This window comes from Cavia porcellus, unplaced genomic scaffold, assembly GCF_034190915.1.
Source record: "Cavia porcellus strain 051 isolate PalLab524CR breed Dunkin Hartley unplaced genomic scaffold, mCavPor4.1 scaffold_25, whole genome shotgun sequence".
Taxonomy (NCBI): domain Eukaryota; kingdom Metazoa; phylum Chordata; class Mammalia; order Rodentia; family Caviidae; genus Cavia; species Cavia porcellus.
In genome coordinates this window covers 28,705,155-28,715,352 of record NW_026947508.1, presented here as the reverse complement: position 1 = coordinate 28,715,352, position 10,198 = coordinate 28,705,155, and positions in this window count along the sequence as shown.

Below are 10,198 nucleotides of genomic sequence, written 5' to 3'. Positions count from 1 at the left end.
GAAGAACCAGGAGTGGAATGGGGAGCATCTAGTAGGGGCAGCATCTGAGAGGGTCCCGGAAGACATCCCCCAGATGTGCAGGGCTGATTGTAATGGAAGCTCAGGGTGGCTTGTCTCTTTACCTGTCTCTGCTGGTGAGAGGCTCCTCCTCTCCTTCTGGGGTAGCAGGGGAAGGAGAAGAGTGGAGGGAGGGGACAGGGTGATATGAATTCTAAAGGAGCAGGCAGCTGTCAAATAATATAAAACCTCATATGTTAATAATTCTTACAATTTTGCCAAAGACTTAATGGCTGGCCTGTCAAGAGCAGTGACAGAAGCTATTATGGAAACAAGATGGGAATATTTTGGAGGCAACATTGACAGCACTGCCCAGTGCCAGACTTCTAAGGGCCAGGAGGACAGCTGGGCCTCTTGCCTGCCACCCCAGCAAGGCCTCTTGCTCAGCCAGGAAGGAACTGAGTCTTCACGGATTCAAGCCATTGACTGTGGATTGATCACCAGTGAGGACATTTTAATTAACCATCAGATCCCAGAGCTGCCCTGTCTCTCCTTCCCCGTCCCCTCCCGTCTGCAGCCACCACTGTCCCCAGAATATACACAAGAAACGTCAGCCAACCACACAATGCAGCAAAGGTTGAAAGCAGGTTTCAGTCAAAAGAAATAGATACTTGGGTCCACAGACACTGGCTACGTCCTGCTCTGGCACCACTGACCATGCCCACTGATCATGGACTCTGAGAACCAGTCCCAGTTCTGTAGCTAGTTGGCAACATGAACTTGTCAAAATGTCTCCATTGTTCACCTACAAAAATGAGAATGGCAGCAAATGCAAATAAAACATGTGCAAAAATGCTCTCCGTGCTTCAGTGTCTCAGAACTACTTTCTGTGACTCTGATTAATCTGATTAATCTCAAGTCAGCTCCTGAAGATGGTCCACTGCCTCCACTTCTCCAGAGGGCAGAAAGGAGGCAGAAAGGATGGCAGAAGTAGATACACAAACCTAATGTGCAGAACCAGGCATGGGGCGAGTCCCAGAATCCTCTCCAGCACCAGTGTCTGCCTTATATAAAGGATACATATAAGCCCCAAAATCATGACAGCTGCCACTTACCTGTCCCAAGGCAAGTACTTACTTTGTCCCAGTAGTGTACACATCAGAGCTTCTCAGACATGGTTGTGGAAATACAGATTTGAATCCAGCAGATCTGGTTTGGGGACCAAGCTTCTGCATGTCTCATAAATGACCAGCTGACATGTATGCTGCCAGTCCAAAGAGCACAAGTTGAGTACCAACGTGTTAATGCTATATCTTATTTAGTTCGCACCGCACACCATGAAACAGGCACCACTGCCATCATCTTTGTTTGACAGAGGAAACTAAGGCTTAGAGAGGAAGAATAATATGATCAAGGTAGGCAGTAAGCAGAAGGACTAGGATATAATCCCTGGTGGCCTGGCCACTGCTGCAACTTAACCCAAGTCTATGCTACATTCTCAGTGTTCACCAGAAAAGTCAGCAGCCTGGACCTGTTGTGAGCCACCCCATGGCAGGTGGGCCTGGGAAAGAGACCTTCTTCAAAACAGACCTCAGCCTCAGCACAGAGAAAGTTACAATTTGGAAAGCAAGTATTGCAGGTATTCCAGAAGAGATAGAGGCTAGAAATTTCTCCTGCTTTAATGGGAGAGCTCTCAGCTGGTTTCCTGGGAAGACAAGATTTTTGACTGGACTAATGAGAGGCCCAAGAGCCAGGAGGAAGAAGAGGAGCCCCCCTCTCAAGAGCCAGGATCTGGGAGGACTTGCCCTGGCCCCAGGCTCAGTGAAAGAGCCTACCGGTGCCAGGAAAGAAAAAATAGAGGCCAAGATGCTCTTCCTTCCTTCCTGTTTACCTGCCAATTCCTTAGCTGTTGTGGTGATAGCAAGGGGGAGAAAGGGGACGTTCCAGGAGCAGGCTGGCGAGAAGGGTCCTGGTCTGGTCTGCAGAAGCTTTGAGGCCACCATAACCAGGTTTACTCCAAGCTGCCATGACCACAAAATAGGCCCTGTAACAGATGCAGGGGAGGAGCACCTAGGACATCCATTAACAAAAGGCCAGAGCTTAGGGACCTCTCCTAATGGGGAGTAGACTGTTTCCCACAGATGAGGCCCCGGGGACCTCATTCTCACAAAGAACAAAACCATAAATTTCCAAACAGTTCCCAGTGGCCTCTTTCACATGGCCAGAATGCATCAGCCACAAACCCTGCCTGGGTCTCATGGCCCCACCTACCCTGGCCCTCTGCTCCACAACACCGTTCCTAGACCACTGGGCTGCAAGCCCATGCTGCCTGCAGCCGCCCGCTCAGGAGCATTAATTGAAAATTAATCCGCTCACTACGTGCCGACGCGCAAATCAAAGCTAAGTGTCTCAATTAGGAAGAGAAATGGAGTCGGGCTCTTTTCTCAGGCACTGGCTTATTTATGGGGATAATATCATTTTTAATGAGGGGAGCTACTAAAAGGCACAACAAATGCAACATTTAATAGAAAAATATTACAGCATTCCATCAGCGGAACACAGCCAGGGGGTGGATTCCGGAGATGCTTGAGCATCCGGTGTCCCCATGGTGCTGTGGATGCCTGTGGGGGACGGTGTGCATGTACACGTGTGTCTGTAGGAGCACATATGTGGCCCCCCACATACCTGTGCACCTGCACATCTAGCCATGCCAGGTATGTGTGTGTGGATGTATGTTTGGGGAAGGGATAACTTTCCTGTGTTTTTGTTACAAAAGATGGATTTGCCGCCTGCTGCCCAAAATAACTCCATGCAGAGCCCTGGAGCCACTGCAGAGGAATCTAGGGTATTTTCTGGGTTTGCATGCCTGTAATCTCAGCACTTGAGAGACTGAAGCAGGAGGATCACTGCAAGTTTCAGGCCAGCCTGGGCGACATAGAGAGATCTATATCAAAAACAATAAACAGGGCCAGGGGTTTAGCTCAGCAGCCTAAGTGCCTGCTTGGCAAACATGAGGTCATGATTCCTGGTACCAAAATAAATAAGTAAATAAAAAGAATAAACAACATGAAAAATTCAGAGCATTTCCCAAAATCAAAGAAAACCTGGTCCTTTTGACCTAGAAAAGTGCAGGCCCAGGGCATCCACTTTCATCAGACCTTTAGCCCTGGCCTCCTCTAGCCTCTGCTAGGCACACATGCCCCATAGTTGTCCCAGCCAGCTGCATTACTGGCAGCTGAAGGACAAGACCCATCCAGCACTCCCTGCCCCACCCCCCAGCAGACACTTAGACCAGCTATATCTTTCAGCCTTAGTCTCAGTCTCAAGTACAGGGGCTCTGTCTGGCAACCCAAGTCCAAGTCCCCATCCCTCTTATATCCAGGTGCAGCTATCTGCAGACCCAGGCTTTGCAGCCTCACACAGCTGACCTCAGCCCATATATCTGAGCCAAGGAGACATGACTGAGGTGGGCAGCTCAGAACCCAGCCTAACCCAGCACAGAGCACTTTCCCAGCCCCAACACAGAGACACATGACAACCTCCAACACTCCTCAACCCTGCCCCACCCCACTGCTCATGCCCACCCTGCAGGGAAGCTTCTCTCACCACACCAACCTACTCTGCACCCTCCCCAGGCCCCACCTGTGGTCACTGCCCAGTGTCCTGCATCGGCACAGGGAGCTCACAGTCAAGATCAGCTTTATGTGTCCATCACCGGCCCCATACAAAATCCCCAACAGCCCAGAGTGGAGATTTTATCCCCATTTCCCAAGAGCAGAAACTGAAGCTCAGAGAAGATGAGAATCATGCTCAAGGTGACCCAGCAGGGATCTATCAAAAGTTTTACCAAGATCCCCAAGGGCCTTGGATCGCAGGCCTCCTGGGACAAAGACCTGTGCTCTCCATCTCAGAGAAGCCTGAAGTCTCCCAAGCCAGAGGACACTGGGGTGCTTCCAATTCTGCCTCCCACAAGCTGGGTGACTTGGGGCACATTCCATAACCTCTCCATGTATCAGTTTTCATTGATGAAATGAAAGTGATACCAGCACCTACTTGATGTGGTTTTTCAAGGTTAAATGAACAATTACCCCTCACACAACGAGGATGGAGCCCAGCACATGATAAATGCTCAGGTTGTATTAAGATGTTGTTGCTAATGTTAGGCGCCTTCCCTCCCAATCATTCTCTCGCTGGTCAGGCAGTGAGAGTCATCCGTCAAGCAGTCTTCGAAGGGTCCCCCTGCCCACCCTTCCAGTCTGCCATGTCCCTTCCCCTAGGAAGTGCAGATTCTTCTATACTGTCAGCACATGCTTCTGTTTCCTGCTCTTTTCTCTGTATGAGTTATACTTAAATTTTTAAATAATAACAAAAAAGCACATGGGGGAGGGAGTTGATGGGCAGGGGAGGGGAATCAGTGGGGCAGTGATTTCAGTGGCCTCCCATGTTGCGTCTTCCTCCTACAGGTGACCTTACCCTGCACACAGACAAGGACACCGCCTGACTTCTTCCCTGAAGTATTTCCAGAACCTAGGAAAATGTCTGCACCTGCTAAGTGATTGATTATCACTAAAGAGAAGGCGAACAGGAAAGGGCTGAGGCAGACACGGGGAAGGTGTGTGCAATGTCACCCTGCGACCCCCACAGCGAGGGAAGGAGCGGGCTGCTCCTGGGCTGCCCTAAGTCCTTGAAGTGGGGATCCCCACTCCAGACCAAAAGCCAGACATGGGCCTCCTCCTCCCTCTCCAACTCCAGGTACCTCCAGATTGACGACATTTGAAAGTTAACTTCCCACAAAAGTCACTCTTCAGGATTAATATTTATTTCTTATGAAATTTAAATTTTTCAGTGTAATTAAATTTTTATTCGTCGGGAGTTATAGATAAAAATATTTATAACTTTCCCCTTTGCACCACTGAGGATGAGGCTTGGATGAAACCAATTACCCAGACTGCCTCCTGATGATGGCTCCAGAGTCAGGACAGAAGTCAGAGTGGCCCGCAGGGCCACAGCGGGCATCTGCCACCCCAGCCAGTGTAACCACAGTGTCACATTGAGCACATCTGCAGCGGGAGGAGAAGTCATGGGCAAAAGGGGAGGAAGGCTTCCAACCCTCACCATCCCCAAGGTTTTAGTCCATTTGAGCTGCTGTAACAAAAAGGCCAGAAAATGGATGGCTTGCAAGTAGCATGTGTTTCTCATTGCTCTGTGACCTGGGAAGTCCAAGAACAAAGTGAGGGCAGAGTCGGTGTCTGGAGAAGCACACAGCAAGTCCTCCATTCGTGGTAGAAAGTCGTAGAATATAGTTCCGCTGAAGCAGAGCTCACTGCCTCACAAGGATAGTCAACTTGGCTGGAAAATCCACCTGTCACTAAATCTTAACACTGAACCCTTAAAACCAGTGCTGTTTTTCTGGGTGCAGTGGTATATACAAATACTGGGGAGGCTGAAGCAGGAGCATCAGTTGAATTCAGAGGTTCAAAACCAAGCCTGGGCAACATAGCAAGACCTTGTCTCAAAAATAAAATAAAATTTTAAAAGGCAGTTATTTGGGTTCTCTCTGATGTCCCAGACATTGCTTTAGAACATGATTCTCGGGGCTGGAGGTTTAGCTCAGCGGCATAAGTGCCTGCCTTGCAAGCAGGCAGTCATGAGTTCGATCCCCGGTACCGGTAAAAAGGAAAAAGACAAAAAAAAAAAAAAGAACATGATTCTCTTAGGCCCTAAGAAGTCACACTCACCCCAAGACTCTTCATCATGCATGCTATCTACATCGCCTCAAATCAACCCACACATGCACTGTCTTCCTAGGAGATGACTTGGGGTCTGAATGGCCCTTGATCACACAACAGCCTTTCCTAAACAGTGGCACACGTGGCACACACCATCAACAGGGCTGTGCAAACAGCCGAAAGATGAGACAATTGTCAGTCCTCTTCCCCCTCCTCCCACAGGACAAAGCCTGGGCTGAACAAGGACCAGACCTCGCCTCCCTAATGCCATCGGAGCAGGGCCCAAGTCCGCTCTTTCTCCTCCGGGTGCTTGGAGCTGCAGTCCGGGCTCACTAATTAGACCTGTCGCCAGCCCAGAATCATTCCCTGGCTGGGCTGAGGAGGTCATTAAGCCAGAGATGGATAAGTGCTAAGCCAGCCCCGCTTCAGAGATTTACAAGGCTCAGGCTGGGGAGGATTTATAAGGTTTGTTAAATTTCTAATTGAGTTTAGAGTGCAGCGCTATGGTCTTGGTGACCAAGCCACATGGATGAGAATTAAAACAAGCACACCCATCCCTCATGACTCCAAGGGTATGAGGCCTCCCCACCCTCCTGGTTGCACAAGTCAAGGGCTGCCAGAGGGCAGTGTGATCCAGGGGGCAGTCCCAACCCAACACCACCCAACCCTCACCCCTGCACACTGACCCATATCACAGACTCCCCTAACCCAGAGCTACAGCCCCAGGGTCCTTTTGTGCTTCATTGCTTGCTTGTTTGAACCACTGTCTAGTACTTGTCTGTCTGTCTGTTTGTGGGAACAGTCAATACACTGGAGAGAGCCAATAATGCTCTCAAGAGGAATTTAGTATGACTCTGTGATACTGGGACCTGTGTGGGCGGCAGACAACTCTCCATTGCCCTCACCCGCTCCCTAACGCTCATGGCCCCACCACGTGTGAGATGCGGTCCTTCCAGAAAAAAGACAGCACGGGAGACACAGACTTCACACCAGCCACTCGGAAGCTGGCTAATGTCAAACACTGACATGTGCTTTGGAGGAAATAAAACAAGCTGGTGGGAAGAGAGGGTGTGTCCAGGGAAAGTCTCATTCTAGACTGATGCCTGAGTGACAAGAAGGATCCAGCCAGGTGAAGATGGGGTAGAGGGGAGGGATGCTCCTGGCAGAGATGGCTGGTGACAAGGCTCTGGGCTCATGTGAGCTGGAGAAGGTCACTCCTTGGGAAGGTCACTCCCTGGGAAGGTCGCTCCCAGGGGACATGAGCTCACCCTAACAGTGTGATCAGACACACCTCATGCTAGTGTATGACCTCAAACTGTCCTTCCTGATCTATGGGCCTCAGTTTACCCATCTGTATATGGGTCAGTAGCAAAAGCCATTATGGAGAACGTGCAGTAGGCTAGCTTATACGTGAGTCTACCCACTCAGAAGGGTACTGCCCCGCTCCTGCCCCAAGATTGCCCTGCAGGGCCTGGAAGTCAGGGGGATAACCTCTATCCAGCGGAAGAGGGAAGGGTCCTCCCTGGCTGATGCAGGCCTTAGCCTAGGCTGGCTTGGTGGCTGGGCAAGGTGTGCGAGACATACGGCTCTTCGGAAGGACCCCAAGGGTAAAAAAGTCCCCTTGCTCAGCAGTGGCAGAATGCTTACTTGTGCTGTTCAAAGCCATTATGAGATTTGAGGGTCTAGATTATGAGGTTTAGGGTCTTGTCACTGAACACCCCACAGTTTCCCACTTCTCCCCTTCCCCAGGAAGACACAGGTGAAATTATCCCCGGGATCTGTCTCTGGATCGGGAGCATAGGAGGTGAGCAGCAGGTACTGAGACCCCACACTCTGACCTCGGAGTCAGGGTGCCTTCTCATTCCCTATCCACGTTCACACATCACATAGGGCTCTTGTAGGTCAGAAAGGAGCGTAGGCAGACCCGGGTCCATAATCTAAGCATCGTGCGCCCTCTGGTGGCGACCGAAACCATCAAAAACCAGAAGCCTGTCCAACCGGGCTCATGTGGCCCAGCCCCCTTCAGAATGGTGCAGAGCGCAGTGCATAATGTGAGAGTTTTTGACTTTAGCCTTGCCCACTGCAGAAGGACATTCATTCATTCATCTGATCTGTTTCTCCACCTACTGTATGCCAGGTAGTGTTCTAGGCACAAGCAACCAAGCAGGGACTAAGAACAAAGTCCTGCCCTCAAGAAGCTACATGCCATCAGGGGAGAGGACCAGGAAACACACAAACAAGCAGAGATGCAAGGTGCCAAATGGAGATAAGCCCTGGGGTACGAAACAAACCGGATATTTATTCTGTCTTTTATTTTTAATTTCTCAAAGAAAGATACGAGGATATTTCACCACTTTCTTCTTTTCTAAAAATGTACTTGGTGTTAAAAAGATAAAATTTTTAAAAAGAAATTGAGGCTTAAAAGAAGTAACATCGACGGTGTCTTGGATCAGAACAACTCCCCAAGGGGGCGACATCCTAACCAAAACCCAGGGAAACGGCAGGGAATTATATAGGAGAGCAGGCCAGGCACTGGACCAAGAAAACACCACTGCAGCCAGGGGTCCATCACATGTCCAAGTAACCTCAAGAATGCCTGGGGTCAGAGTGGGGGGAGACAGGAGAGGATCTGGAGGCCGCCTCATCAGGGCCCTGGCCAAGGACCTTAGGTTTCATCCTTAGTAAATAAGGAAGTTCTTGGAGGGTTTTGATGGGCTAAAATGTTCAAGAGCTCACTGGTTTCCGCAGGAAAAAGAAATAGACTCAAAGAGGGATGTAGAAAGAAGACAGTTGGCTAGGAGTTAGAAAACCATTGCAAGAGTCTGGGGGTAATGGCAGCAACTTTATCCCGGAGCATGGATAATGAAAGAGTCTCGGATTGGAGGTCCATTCCGAAGTCAAGCCAAAGTGAGTTACTAAGGTTCGGGCACCAAGAATAAGAGAAAAGAGGGGGAAAGATGTCAAGGCCAATGTTGTTTTCCTGAACATCAATTCTAAGTGAACATTTCTGAGATGGAGAAGATGCCACGAGGAGAAAATGAAGCGTTCCATTCTGAACATTGTGAGTTCTAATCTAAAACAATAAAAATAATCCACGCAAGTCTAGGAATGTCATTCAGTGGTACAGCATTTACCCAGCTTGCATGAAACCCTGGGTTTCACCCTCAACATCACAAAAAAAAAATTAAAAATAATTCCGACACTCTATATTGAACAATGATTTTCAAGACAATGGACATCAGAAAACAAAAGGTGGTATCCCTGTGAGACAAGAGACAAATATGAGCCCTAAAATTATCCCATCTTACTGCTTTGGGAGAGTTTCTGGGTTGAAATCCAGAATGTAGAAATGGGGGTTCTTATCCCCAAACTGAGGATAAGAAGCTGAGAGTCCAGAGAAATCAAGACCACAAGGATTTGCAGGACACAGCACTGGAGTGGAGAAACTCCTCTGAGGCATTTGAGGGAACAGTACCCAGCAGTCACTCAAGGTTAGGACCGTGTCTGTTCTCATCAGGCCTAGAAAAAAAATAATCCATGCGGCTCTGGTTAGAAGAGTCTTTCCCCAATAGTGAGGCATAAATAGATTAAATGCTGCTCTGGTCCCACCTAATAAATCATAAAAGCAAAACCTAAAAAGATCAAACTCTTCCTGCTAATTATTATACTCTAGAACAAAGTTCAGAATATTTTTAAGAATACAAAACTAACTAAGCAAAAAACACCTAATACTCATATAATAAAATATCCAAAAGAATGCAAAAATATGCAGAAAGGTAAAAATCATGCCTAACATCTAATCAAAGACTACCAGGCATGCAAAGGAAGTGGAAAATGTGGTCCAGAATGAAGAGAAAAATCAGTTAACCAAAATTGATCCAGAACTCATACAGATGTTGGAATTAGCAGACAAATACGTTAAAGTAGTTATCTTCCCCGTATTCCTTATGTCCTGATGGTTAAGTGAAACCATCTAAGAGACTTAGAAAATCAAACTTATAGAGATAAAAATTACAGTCAGAAGTAAGAAATACACAAGATGAGATTAATGACAGAGCAGACACCAGAGTAGAAAAACTCATGGACTTGAAGACAGCAAAAGAAACAACCCAACGTGAAACAGAGAAAAAAACAATTTCTTTCAACATGTGCAAGGATTTTTATATTGTCTTTTTGTTCAAATAATGAGAGCAAAATAACTTGAGTTAAATGAGTGTGACACTGATATAGGGGATTATTTTATTTTATATCAATGCTATTACTTCATGTTTGAGCACATAATGCTTACATCCTTTGTGCAGAGCGGATACTTACTCAGAACGCATCTTCTCTGTTCATCTCCTTCCCCTTCTCTCCATCATCCAGTCTCCTCTTTTGCAAAAGATGTATCCCCTACTTCCTGTTATCTGTTATGCTGTTCTTTATTTATATTGTGGGTTTCTCATATGAGAGAAATTGTGCAATAGTTGAGC